The 10654-nt window shown below is 38.4% G+C and overlaps 1 long non-coding RNA gene across 1 annotated transcript; it reads right to left on the reverse strand.

Annotated features, from left to right (window-relative positions):
• Positions 1-3620: 3620 nt before the first annotated feature.
• Positions 3621-10391, reverse strand: LOC309807718. Its single transcript, XR_014294659.1, has 3 exons — positions 9361-10391; positions 6301-6436; positions 3621-3646 (listed from the first exon to the last, which is right to left on the reverse strand). It is a non-coding gene; the product is annotated as an uncharacterized lncRNA (long non-coding RNA).
• Positions 10392-10654: the final 263 nt, after the last annotated feature.

A 10654-nucleotide genomic window follows, 5' to 3' on the forward strand; every position in this document is an offset into this window, starting at 1 on the left:
TCCTCTCCCTCCTCCCTTCCAACAGTGCCTAATACCTAGTAAGTACAATATGCCTCAAGGTGTTTCTATGCTCTCAATCACACAATCAATAGAAGCCTCTCCACTCTAGACTAGCTGCAATCTGCACTGAATGCCCTATTACCTTCCTTCTTGGTTTATTGCCTCATTTTGCTGGATTATTTCTATAAATAGCTTAAGGTGTAGCACAGGAGGTCAATTTTTCAAATTTCTTTCTGTACAAAATATCTTCTTCAGCCTCCACTTATGACTCATAGTTTGGCTGGATACAAACCCCTAGGGTGAAAAGTATGTGCCTGAAAAACTTTGGAGGTATCTTTCTAATGCCTTCCAGGATCCATGGTGCTCATGACAAGTATGATAAAGTCAGATTTTAAATTTTCTTTTTAGGTAGCCAGTATTTTTCTCTCTGGAATGGATGTATCCTCTCAGTATTTTATTCTATTTTAATTTATTTTTTCAGTATTTTAAAGTTTCACAAGGAAGGGTGCCTAGGTATGAGGCTATTCTTGCTCGTCTTGTATAACTATTTTCAGTCTGAGGCCTGATGTCTACTTTCAGCTGTGGGGAATGTTGTTGCCCTTTGATAGCTTCCCTCCATTTTTTTTCTGGGTCTGGAGTTTCTAATAGTAACATGTGGGATCTCCCAGATGCAGCCTCTCTAACATATTTCTATCACATTTTCCATTGTGTCTTTCTTTTTTATACACTGAGAAATTTTTAAAATTCCTACTGAATTTATTTCAGCAACCATATTTTCATTTCCAGGAGACCTCTCTTGATTTCTGACCATTCTCTTTTTAATTAACTCCCTAGTCTTATTTTATAGTTTCTAGCTGTTTTTAAACCTCTCTCAGGATATTAATTAAGGTTTTTCCTTAAATTATTTTGTTCCCTAAATTGTCCCTGGTCCTACTAGGATATGTTTTCACTCTTTTTCCCCCTCTCTGATGCTGTAAGTTTTACTCAGCTATCAGGCAAATGACAGTTATTTTCTATTTAAGAATGAGTGCAGAGAGCTTCCCTGGTGGCGCAGTGGTTGAGAGTCCGCCTGCCGATGCAGGGGACACGGGTTCGTTCCCCGGTCTGGGAGGATCCCACATGCCGCGGAGCGGCTGGGTCCGTGCGCCATGGCCGCTGAGCCTGCGCATCCGGAGCCTGTGCTCCGCGAAGGGAGAGGCCACAGCAGTGAGAAGCCCGCGGACAGCAAAAAAAAAAAAAAAAAGAATGAGTGCAGAAAGCTCCCTGAAGTCAACGATTGATTGGCTTCTTATGCAGGAAGAAGCGGGGAGTAACTGTAACAGGATCCCCCCAAACACAATTTTCTCGGGTGTAAAAACTCACACTAGCTGCCCTAGATCTCGCCAGTTTCACTGTTTTCAAAATGAAATCATCTCATTTCAGGAGGGTGAGGGTGGGGCTGGGTGTCCACTCCTCCAAACACAACCCTTCAATGAGCTCCCCTATTTCAGTCACACTTTTAACTAACTCCACCCTCTCTCATACATGCGCATCAAAGCACGGAGCTACTTCTGCAGGTGGGGTCAGAATCCTCCTCAGTTGCACGTGGTCCCTGTGCATATTCTAGGTGATGCTTTTCCTCTGTTCTACTGCTTCAGTTTCACACTCTTCCACCTGTCTTCCGTCTTTCCAAACTATGTTGAAATCTCTTGATTGTTGTGGGCTTATATACTTAAACACTTTGATACCATCATTTTTGTGTCTTGTCAAAATGGAGAAGAGCTAAAAGGGTTCTCAGTGCATTCTGAATCTGCTGTTCTGTGGTCCCAGTGTTTAAACTTCTTGGTCTTCCCCAGTGTCTATCATTGTTTTTAGAAATACAATCTCCTGGTCTACTCGTGAAGGAAATGAATACACCACATCTAAAATGACAAGGAATGCGGGTTACATGCTCTAGGGTCTTGTCGTACTCTGCCATTTACTAATAAACCACTTACGTGCTACAAATTGTAGGTGCTCATTTATAAAACGAAAGGGGGTAACTCTACATGAACTAAAGATTTCTCCTGCTCTAAATCATAATTTTCTAAGTTCTTTTCTTAAAATTTCTCTATATTATCATTAATTTTCATTAAAAAAATAAAAATCGGGCTTCCCTGGTGGCACAGTGGTTGAGAGTCTGCCTGCCAATGCACGGGACACGGGTTCGTGCCCTGGTCCAGGAGGATCCCACATGCGGTTGAGCGGCTGGGCCCATGAGCCATGGCTGCTGAGCCTGTGTGTCCGGAGCCTGTGCTCCGCAACGGGAGAGGCCACAACAATGAGAGGCCCGTGTACTGCAAAAAAAAATAAAACAAAATAAAAAAATAAAAATCTAACTTTCTCTTTTGAAAATCAAAGAGTAATTCCCATAGTCCTACAATAATGGGATAATTAGTTCTGAAACCTGTCAAGTTTCATGTTTCATATGAAAAGAAAATCACATTAAATAATTTTTAAATTTAAATAATTAAATTTAAATAATTTTTAAAAATTAAACATGGACTTTGTAGCACAAAGACAAGGTCCCCCCAAATGGTATTGCTTTATTTACTAGAAGTGTTCAGCTCTGCATTGAAGTTGAAATAAAATAAATATATTAATTTTGAGGTGCAAAAATTTCTTATGAAAATCCATTTTTCTTTTCTGTCTATACAAACAAAAGTATGGAATGACATTAGAGGTCAGGTTTATTTGGTAATAGAATGTAGCTTCTTGGGGCTTCCCTGGTGGTGCAGCGGTTGAGAGTCTGCCTGCTAATGCAGGGGACGCGGGTTCGAGCCCTGGTCTGGGAAGATCCCACATGCCACGGAGCGACTGGACCCGTGAGCCACAACTGCTGAGCCTGTGCATCTGGAGCCTGTGCTCCGCAACAGGAGAGGCCACAACACTGAGAGGCCTGCACACTGCGATGAAGAGTGGACCCCACTCGCCACAACTAGAGAAAGCCCTCACACAGAAACAAAGACCCAACACAGCCGAAGATAATAAATAAAATGTGACACCTTTATAAAAAAAAAAAAAAAAAAAGAATGTAGCTTCTTGATATTTTTGATTTTAGGAAAGGAGAGTATCAACATCAAAACGTTTTTCAACTTTACTTTTATTTAAAATGAGGCCATATTTTCCTCTTACAAAAAGAGAGTTCAACTAGAACTGTCCATTTTCTCATCTGTAAAACAAGAGAACTGAATCAGCTGACTGTATTCATTCAGAACTCAATTTCCTTATCTTATGATCACTAAGCTTCTCCCTAAATCTAATATACTAAGGTTCTAAGGAAAGGAAAATATATTACTAACGACATGTTTTGATTTTAGTTTCTTAGAGTTCAAATGTCCACCATTCACCTTGGTCTAAGCTTAAGGAACCATTCAAGGGGATACAATGCAGGTGGGAGGAGAAAACAGAACCCTCACACAAGCTGTGCTGTGTTGCGATCAGCCTTCCGTTTGAAAAATAATCTTCTCTATAGCTTTAAAGTGATAACTTTGTACCTGCAATGCTTCTTGTTTCAAACGGATTTTCTCTGGCTCCTCCTGAACACGTTCTGAGGAATCATCGACCTCTTCGATTTCTGAGGAGGAAGGACTCTCTACTGCCACAGTCACAGGAAATTCTGATGGACCTGAGTGTCTGAGGAAGAAGATACGAAATCACAGAGTTGTTACACTAAAGTGCAAAGAAAGAAGACAAGATTGTATAAAAGACAACACAAGCCAGATACCAAATATCCAAATATTAGAGGACATTTAACAAAAGTGATCTGAGGTATCATTATTCATAAATGTCTCTCACTGCTCTTTAGTGTAAAACAGGCAATGACTAAGTAAAAGTACAGGAACTTATTTTTGCTATGTTACTGTACAGACCTCTGTTGTACGTGGTTAGGATTAGTAATGGGAATTGCCCATATTATTTTATTAAGCTTCTTTCACAGAAGCCAAGTGAAGATCCAAGGTAAACATTTCTTCTCAGATCAACTTTATACTGCAAATGAAAAATTTATTCTTCACCATCAGACAAAAACAGTCTGGAAGAAAATGTAGTTTTTCAGAGGAAAATACATCAGTAAAGGGACTGATGAATAATCAGGAAGTCAACATATCTAAGCTGTGAATAATAGACATTAGAATTTTAAAAGATAAATCACATACACACACACAACTAAAACTGACCCATCAAAAATTTCATCTTCTCACCACCCTTAAGCCAAAACTAGGGCAACAATTCTCCCAGCAAGCTTCACTGCCACTTCAATGTTGTTCAGTAGGACATTTCCAAACATTTAAAACTGACCTGGCCACAACCCCATAAAAGTCTACAGATCATAAAGAACTGTGCTGGGATTATATAACCACGCAGAGGACAAGTCACTAGGACATCATGTTGACAACAAGCAGCAAACCCTGCAGCCTAGGAAAACCCTAAAGGAGAACGAGGTGCACATCCCTCTCTCCGGGAACGCAAGGCCAGGACTGACACCCAAGATGCTCTTCTCTCAACCTCAGCAGTGGTGCCTTTCACAGAGCAACTAGGCAGTCTCCCAAGACCACTGGGAAGGAGAATCTGATACTGACAGTATTCGCTTGCCACGAGGCCATAAGCGAGGGAACGTGTGTGGCCTTGGTGAGAGAGCAGAGGTTTGGGAGGTGTTGCTTTATATTGGCTTTCAGATCAGGAATTTGTACATATAGCCCTCAAACAACGTTTCTTGAAAACATGCGAATATTCTTGAGTATGACAGCTCCATGTGAGGGGTCAGAAATGGCAGTCAAGTTCGTTTCACTGGGTAACAGCTGATTTGCGGACTGGAAAACAGGCTTCCTTGTTTACAGACATAGCCACAAGGCTGCCCGTTGTGTGCCAAATCCACACAACTACACAGTTGCATTGGGAGAGCGACCAAACATGTTTTACATGGATTTATTTCAGAGAGGGAAACGCTTCATGTAAGGCTCTGTCAATTTAAAAAGCAAGAAGAATGACCATCCACCTTTCCCAATTCAAGCCCTGTATATCATAAATATGATAGCTACACACCACCAACTGATTACATACATCACGAGCTTTGATGAATGGAAAGGCCCTAAAAAGATAGCAACAAAACGAAGTTAGATCTTCATGTAAATACATGACCAGTTAAACCCAGTTAATACAACTATTTAGTAGTATGAACAGTATCCATACAGAATTGTGTATAAAAATAAATAAGCTCAAAACAAGGACCTGGAGGGCTCTGCTACGGAGAAAACAGAACAGAATTCAGCCTACTGGCTTGGTAATAACTCTCTGAACTGCTGAGAGGCCCCTTCAGCTCCTATGTTCAGGATGGTTGAGATTTGTCTCTCTTCTTTAAATGGTGATATTAATCGTTCTCTAATTTACCACCCTGTGTGACGAGGATGGACCTGCGATTAAGTGTCTCAGGAAGAAGACAGGAAACCACAGAGCTGTGAAACTCAAGTGCAAACACTGGGGATTCAGCACTATAGTTTATGCAACAGCAATTCACATTACCATTTGCAAAAAAGTAGTCGGTTGTCCAGTGGGGAGTAGAAACATCCATTTAACATGAGCAACTGAACAGATATTTTACACAGGAACTACTTCAAGTACTATTTAAAATCAATTCTCTTTGTTTTCTTAAGCAATTGTTAATCCCCAATTTCCTGATTACTACCAAGTAAGTCACCTGAAGATCATCTAGAGCCATCTATTTCACTTAGCAAGCCTAAAGCTATAATTCAACCATTTTATTTACTGTTCTGTGACAAAAATTACTATGAACAGCTATCCCCTGGATAAGAAATCAGGTAATGCTAGTTTGACTCACTAAATCTGATTTACTGAGTTAATAAGCCAGTTCATTTAGAATAGCTCTAATGCATATTTTTCATCCATTCTGCATTAAACTATTTCCCATGCCTAAAATGTCTTTTTTCCCATTCGTACGTATCCAAATTCCTACTTCTGTGCTGTAGGGCTTCGCTCAACTACACCTGCCTTTAATCAAACTTTTCTCACATGCACAATTGGTGATCATTTTAGTCTCCTCAAGACTCCCACGGAGTTACCTCTGTTGTGACACTTGAGAAACAACTTGAAACTCCCAATTACTTTAAATTTTTCTTCCTTAGAGGGCTCATTAGGCAGAAGCCAAGCCATGTGTGAGTTACCTTTTTTCCTCTACACAAAGCACCAGAGACCACCCACATAATACAAGTTCCAAAATAAAGAACTCTAAATGACTGAAAAAGACAGGGAATGCAAACAGCTTACCTGTTGCTTTTTGCACTTTCTGCAGGACACAATGGCCGGAAACCAGACACTCCAGGTGGTAGCGCTTCAGGAGGGTAGCATTCTTTACCAGCAGAGTGTTTCCTTCCATTACTTACAGGCTTCTTTGCGGCCAAGACTATGTTTGACAAAGCATGAAAAGAAGGAATCAAGATGCACCAAAGGTCTACAGAGCAACTGTCACACGTGCACACGTCGAAAGGAATCAAAAAGGCACTTGACAATGATGCCAAGCCCATTAAAAAGAGGATCGGTTTTGTACAAAGGTTTTACATAAGCCAGCATTTTTTAAAATATAAGTTCTCTACAGTAACAAGTTATTTTAACTAAAACAAAAGTATTGAGATGTGCAGAAATGCAAAAATAAAGTTTAAAAAAAGATCCCAAAGTATGATACATTTTATGTATCATGCAGAAACACTCAAGTTTCCTGAATCGTAGAACACCTTTGGCATTTCTGAATCTCAAGGACACAGAAACACAGATATACCCATGACTTCTGCCAAACAGAATCTTCAGAAGTAGACCAAAAGTTAAATTTAAGACGAATTTTTCTATGTAAAAACAATACAAGTTATAAGGCTGCAAGTTGCTGGGGGGTAGGTGAGTCAATTTTACCCTCCTATAAGCCTGTCAACCTTCACTGCTCCTTTGATTTCATATAGAAAACAGAAAAAAAAACAAATGAAACCCACTGGATGAAAGAGTGAAATGTGGAGACTTACCCTATATTTCAGTAGTAAAGAGGCAAGTATCTTTATATGAAACATTTGGTTGCAGAAACTAGACCTACGTGTTAATATTTTACTTAGAACAAGCCATATATTAAAATTCACATTTAAATATTTAACTTGAATTTACTGAAAACAAACATCATAGGTTAAAATGGTTATATTTATCCTTCACAGCTACTGTATTTTATGTTATTTTATTTATTTATTTTAATAGATCTTGATTGGAGTATAATTGCTTCACAATTCTGTGTTAGTTTCTGTTACACAACAAAGCGAATCAGCCATATGCATATACATGTCCCCATATCCCACCCTCTTGAGCCTCCCTCCCACCCTCCATTCCCACCCCTCTAGGTCATCGCAAAGCACCAAGCTGATCTCCCTGTGCTATGCTGCTGCTTTCTACTATATTTTAGCAGCATTAGGATGCAGGGTAAAATGGAGTGTATGTGGTAATATAGGACAAATATTTCATAGAGTGTAGCTTATTGATAATCACCACACGATCCTGTGTGATTTACATGCCTCTTAAAAATATATAGGAGCTCAGTTCATTTTGTGCTATGTTGTTGTGTTTTTTAACTTCATTGCCATCAAAAAAAATGTTTGTATGCATATGGTTTGTATGTGTATACCCTTCCTTTACTTTCAGAAACTAATGCAAATATATTTGTATTAAAATTTTTTTAAATTACACTTTTCTTGTTAGGAGATTAAAAAATTTCTAATAAAAGTTCCCATCTTTTATTAGGCATACATAAGTACAATATAAATGTGACACAATTCACACCATTATTTCACTCCTATACTCACCTGGATCTAGGTATATACCCAGATACTGATTTGGCTTACCTCTATGTCTCCAAATAACTGAGGCAAATACAAAAAAAAGCCCAAGAAATAAAATTACTCTTAAAAGAGCTCAATGAGCTTGTATACTTCAGTTACATTTCCACTTTGTTTAATCATGCTAACTAAAAAAAAATGTTTAACTGTTCTCATTCCATGATGCCCTATTATTCTGTACTAATTTTACAGAATTCCTAATATGTTTTACATATACATGTTTTATTTATATATCTTTCCATTTCTAATATCATAGCAAAAGTCAATGTAGCTATTTTAAGAATGCTTTACATATGATATAAATTTTTAATAATAATATCTAATTAGTGTGATATCACAAATCTTAACTTCTTTGAATGTACTATTTGATTATTAAAATATCACTCTCTTGAAATAACAATGGGCAGACGATCATAAGCTTTTTTTTGACTTCATAAACACTCTTAACAACTTATTTAATACACTATTGTCCAAGCAAGTTGATTAATAGAGAATCAAAAACATACAACTTTAAGTAGAAAAAAAAAAGCTGTATTTATGAAGGTGTTTACAATAGTTTATTTGAGGTTATTTCCAATTTTTCACCAATTTAAAAAATTGACCTACTCAATGAAACCTTGTGAATGCAATGGTAAAAAGTATAACTATGAATCACAGAATTTAAATTTAGTATGAAAACATAAGAATGGCAAATTATATTGAAGCTATGTGGAATTATGTTTATAGACAGCAGGAAGAGAAAATAAAAATGTAAATATTGCTTGATAGGATAATGGGATTAGAGGTGGTCTTTTAAATTTTTCATTTTTATGCTAATACAATACCGTTATAAAACCCCAAAATCTTCAAACAACACATTTTTTAAAAATTGTGGTAAACTACACAAAACAGAAAATTTATAATTTTAACCATTTTAAAGTGGACCGTTCAGTGATATGAAGTCAACAAAGTTTTAAAACTTTCAGAGGGCACCTGAATAAAAAATGTGTTGTCCACTGGTGATTTTAATGTATCTGGTATATAACTAAAGTCGCCACAAAACTCTTTCTGGGAAATTGGCAGATCATAAACATAAAAAATTTATTTTGCTTTTTATTAAACCTTATTGTTTTGCTGTTTCAAAATTCAAATTTACTCACAAGAAAGGGTCAGTTTCATATTAGATTTGGTTTCACAAATGCTGCTCCTGCTATTCATTCTTATCACCAAAAAAAAAAGACTATTTGTGACTAACGATAATATGTTACAGAAAATAAAAAGTTAAAAGGTTTTCAATCTGCATATCTGGGAACCTAAATTAAAGCATCACACAACATTTTCAAAAACAGAAAAGCCATTTGATTTGACTCAAATCTTAGTTTTAAGATGGCAGAAAGTACCTTGATAATTTTCTTTTAAGAAAGAAAGAAAACCAAGCCATTAAAGAGAAATTCTTCCGAAAGAACTGAAACATGTTATATACCTCTGACTTGGCACTCCTTCCATCTGGAGAACTTTTTTGGTAACTGTTTTCATCACAGAATGATCTAAAGTAAAATGAATTGAAATTAGAGTAATTATTTTCCAATGAGTGGCTATTTCCATTTAAAACCAAAAGCCAACTAATTATTGCTTTTCCCATACATTTAAATATGAAATCTACATTATATAATTATACACTTATTTCCCCCTTTGTGTATTCTAATTTCTTCCTCAGAAACCTAAGATGCCATCTTGCAGACTGCCCACAGTGGCTACTATTTTGGCAGCAGCAAAGGTCAACTTGAAACATTTTGCATCTAAAGTGGCTTTGGATACCTTTGGATACAAAGTACAGTCTGAGCACCGTCCAGACGCTTAGATACCTAAAGAGCATCTAAGATATCAAACCAGGGCATCCAAGATAACAAACCAAGTCCTGATATTCCCTCAAAAGCTGCTCCTCCCATCAGCCCCCTTCTTCTAAGGGATACTACCCAGTTGCACACATAATCATCAACGACTTGTCTCCTTGGTACTATTTCCTTCATACCTCACATCTATCTGCAGGTCTTGATAGCTACACCCTCAAAACACAACCTGAATTCAACCACTTTTCACTTGCTGCAAACTTCCAACCTAACCTAGGCCATAAACATCTCTTATTTGGAGCACTGTGATAGTCTCCTAACTGGTCTCCCTGTTCCTCTTTTTTTTTTTTTTTTTTTTTTTTGCGGTACGCGGGCCTCTCACTGTTGTGGCCTCTCCCGTTGCGGAGCACAGGCTCCGGACGCGCAGGCTCAGCGGCCATGGCTCACGGGCCCAGTCGCTCCGCGGCATGTGGGATCTTCCCGGACCGGGGCACGAACCCGCGTCCCCTGCATCGGCAGGCGGATTCTCAACCGCTGCGCCACCAGGGAAGCCCCCTGTTCCTCTTCTTTATCCTCCCAAGTCCCTTCTCTATACCAGGTCACCTTATTCAGATACGATTTGGATCATGCCTTTTTCCAGTTCAAACCCCTCTACTCATTTAGAATAATCCGTATCTTTACTCTGGCCTTCAAGAATTTACAAGAGCAGACCCCTGCCTAGCTCCTTGACCTCATGTCCTACCACACTCTTCTTCACCCGGTACTCTGCCCAGATTGGCCTCCTTGCTTTTCCTTAAATACTCCACCCACCTACATGCCTACATACTCATTGCCTCCTTGTCCTGGAATGTGCTTACTCCACATCTTCCATGGCTTGCTCCTCTCTTCATTCAGGTCTCCGTTCAAATGCCACTTCTCCAGTGAAGC

Source organism: Mesoplodon mirus (genome assembly GCF_964341445.2).
Source record: "Mesoplodon mirus genome assembly, chromosome: 7".
Classification (NCBI taxonomy): Eukaryota; Metazoa; Chordata; class Mammalia; order Artiodactyla; family Ziphiidae; genus Mesoplodon; species Mesoplodon mirus.